Below are 4,135 nucleotides of genomic sequence, written 5' to 3'. Positions count from 1 at the left end.
TGGATGAGAGACGAAACGTTTCTACATTTATTTTATATTTTTTCTTGCTTTGTTTTGTTTTTTTGAATGTCCAGAGGACCAGATTGAACTTTTTTGGATTTTTCTACCTGGATTATTGAGCATGCATCAGGATACTGTTAGGACAATTTATTCCAGTAGTTGGCATCTTTTACCTCATTAAAGCTGATTAAACAGTGCCATCTAGTGAAAGGCTTTGACTCCAAGAAACTGGTTTTGTTTTTTTAATCTTTATTTCTACTGATAAAATAGCTTTGCTGTCTTCTAAGGGACAAAATGTTTATTTTATTTAAGAATGTGTGAATGCAGGTGCTGGACTACTATCATTAATCTTGGGGAAAGTCTGAATAATTAGGCCTTTTGACATTATCAAGATAATTTAGTACCATGTGATACATTTCCTGATACACTTTTTTTTAATATAACAAAAACGTTTCGGAGTAATGTAGATTTTTACAAGAACTGAAAAATGTATTGCTCTCAAACTTTTATTAAATTTATTTTTAATTTTTAGGACATGTTAGTATGTATAAAAGTGCTTAAATTGGTCTGAGCTGAAGATGAAGCAAATAACATTGTTAATAAATCACCAGCATTTTTCAGAGTAAATTGTGTTTCTTTAATAATCTTTACTTTTTCTGTATGCAGCATATTTAGTTTCTAGTTTTGCTTTAAAGCTTCACAGATATTTTCTCCATCAGGCCTATATGTTGCCCTTGATAGAATGATTATTTGCAGTTGATCTAACAAAACGTTTCACTCTGTTGAAGGTGTAACTGTTGGCTTGATTTTGAAGAGCTTCGTCCCTCTGTCAGCAGTTGCCGAAGGCTATATTCACTTCCCAGGAGACATTTTTACAGCTTGCTTAGTCTGGTTACCGTCCCTCTGCTTATGACAAACGTCATTCTGGGTAAGTTACAAGAGTACACCAGTGTTTGAAGGCTTTTCAAATAATGTTTTGGTAATTATTTGCAGAGCTGACACTGAAATATAGCAAATAAGGTTTGAGATTATTTACAGTTTGTAACTTTTTTTCTTCATCTGCTTGTTGTAATTTGACTTTACTGTATTACTTTAGCCTCCCTCTGTTGGGGTCATGTGGGTTTGTCTTATAAATAATTTGAATCCTCTTTAAAGCTTTCTAACAAAATTACGTCTGGTCCTCTGGACGGATTAAAAAAAATAATAAAATGTTGAAACGTTTCGTCTTTTAACCAAAAGACTTCGTCAGTCTGAGGAGCTGCACTAAACTCAGTCTTATAAATAGCACCTAGCAAAGTGGACAGCCAGTTTGCTGGTGACAGCCAGCACTAGCTGTTCATGATAAAGGAGGACCATCAGCGTCACGACAGATCGTTAATGCCCTGATGGCCGCTTGCCATTTACAGAGGGCTGAGTGATACTTACAGCATTGTAAGAGGGGGATAAATGGACACGGAGGCCTCCGCCCCCGTTTACTGATGGACGGTTTTGTTTAATAAATATGGCTTCCTTCACTCCTCTCTCAAACCAACAGTCCTCTCTATTAATAATGTGCAAATCTTCATCCCTGAATGAGTGACCTCTGGCCTGGAGATGAGTGTAGACTGCAGAGTCCTGGCCTGAAGATGTTGATCTTCTGTGCTGGGCCATCCTTTTGGCCAGTGGCTGTTTAGCTTCCTTGATGTAAGACTGATCACAGCCCTCCTGACACTGAACAGCATACACAACATTACTCTGTTTGTGCCGGGGGACTGGATCTTTGGGATGAACCAGTCTTTGCCGTAATGTATTTTGGGGTTTGAAAGCCACAGGGACGTCCCAGAGGCTGAACTATGTCATTCTATGCAGACATCAGCTTATCAACATGTTTTTATTCAACAGGAATTGCCCCTGCACATGTCAGCCCCTCCAGAAAAGTCACCATCCGTGCAATGATATACTTTGTCTTCACCACATTTCTGGCTATACTAAGTGGTAAGAGAAAGATTTTGCTGGGTTTCAGCAAGCAAAATGTTTTTTGAACGTCTTCGATCTGTAGACCATGCAGTAAGTGGTGTCTTATTACTGCCCAGGTGTAACTGGTGCCTACCCAGTTAAATTGAAAAATATCCACTTGTTTCTCACCATGCTGCTGGAAGAGACAGTGGTTCACACACTGAGCGTGCACATTCGTCAACAGAAACTTTTGTTATAGCAGTAAGAAAGATTTGAACTCGTTTTGTTCCAGGTCAATTCTTACTCTTTGGTCACCACATTTCCTTAATATCTGGGTACAAAAAGAAACTGTCTGCCACAAACCTTTTTGTACCCACCTCATTATTGCTTTGGCCTGCTTTGCATCCATTTGTGTCTGCTTTGTACCCACCTTGGCAGCTGTCTCAACGTTGATGATTTATTCTACTGGATATCCTGATGCATGCTCAATATGTTATTCTACTGGAGTTCACTTTAACATGAAGATGAGCAGATTTGGACTATTCTAATTATGTTATAATTGACATGTTAGGCCTGGACACTCCAGGCCTAAAATTATGTATTTTTTTTCTTGTGTGCATGAAAAAACAAGCAGGCTAGCTATTTCACACAAGCTAATTTAACATCAGTACCCCTGCACTGAGAGGCTGAGCTGGTGGGGCTTCATCCTAAAGTTCAAATCTGGACTATGTGTCGTACAACTAATCAAACTAGGGGTCATCGATGTAAATCCAAAAACTGAGGAGGACGATGATGACTTGAACTCAGTTCATGCCATTTTGGATCTGATAAGGTAAGAACAAAGCTCGTCTTCTGAGAAAAAGATGTACGTGTAGATAAAATAAAGATAACACTCTTTGATAAAGCTGTGTTTTAAATTCATCTCTATCTCAAGTTGACCTACGGTTTTAAAATGTTTGTTTTCTTGTGGTGCTTCGTAGGAACATGATACCACAAAATATAATTCAGGCCTGCTACCAAGAGGTAGGTTTTATTCCTTATTTATTAAAGAGGCCCAGACAACTGAACATGACTGGCTTTAAATTATTATTTTTTTAAATTTTAGTACAAGACTCGGAGGGTCCTGGTAAAGGTTGAAGATTTTAACACAACCCTGGAAGAGGTACTGGAAATGATTTTCTTATAGTTGTGATCATTCCTCATGTACTGAGTCACTGTCGTACCTTTGCTGTGTCTCTTCCTGCTTCAGGAAGAAGTTCATGCACGGATAGTGGGTGAGAACATCGATGGGGTCAACACGCTGGGACTGATTATGGTGTCGACTGTTATTGGGATGGCCCTCAGAAAGAATGAACAGAGGGGGAAGACTCATAGAAATCATCCGTGCTTTCAACTTGATGACTAAACTTGTGGTGAAAGTGACAATGTGGTTGGTGAAGATAAAACTTGTAAAAATAAGATGTATATAAATAGATCCTTTCAGACAGATCAGATTTCATGCAGCGTTTATTAGTCAACAATGGTCCTTCAGAAATACTGTAGTCTCTCGTTTATCGCGGGTGATCCGTACCCTGAAGCCTGTTTTCGTGAGTTTAATGAGCTGGAAGCACATCCATCCATTATCTTTTACCCGCTTCTTCCATTTTGGGTCACGGGGGTCGCCAGTGCCCATGTCCACAAGTCCATCAATTCACAGGGACACATAGAGACAAACGCGACAAACAACCATTCACACTCTCACTCACACCTAGAGACAATTTAGAGTTACCAATCAGCCTAACATGCATGTTTTTGGTCTGTGGGAGGAAACCGAAGTATCTGGAGGAAACCCACACATGCACGGAGAGAACATGCAAACTCCACCCAGAAAGGCCCCTGGACCGGGATTTGAACCAAGGACCTGCTCGCTGAGAGGCAACAGCTCTACGAGTTGCGCCACCATGCTGCCCGATGGAAGCCCAACTTACGTAAAAATAAACAAAAAAATACTTGAAATTGCTGACCGTGAATCTAGCATCTATTAAAGATTAACTTTTTGAATGGAAGTTAAGCAACTTTTCCATGATAGTCTAATCATTTGTAAAGGGTCTATATATATATATATATAATATATATATATATATATATATAAACATATCTATATATATAAACATATCTATATATATATATAAACATATATATATATATATATAAACATATA

Source organism: Nematolebias whitei, chromosome 6 (assembly GCF_014905685.2).
Source record: "Nematolebias whitei isolate Nwh7 chromosome 6, NemWhi1, whole genome shotgun sequence".
NCBI classification, from domain to species: domain Eukaryota; kingdom Metazoa; phylum Chordata; class Actinopteri; order Cyprinodontiformes; family Rivulidae; genus Nematolebias; species Nematolebias whitei.
This window is presented reverse-complemented; position numbering follows the sequence as displayed.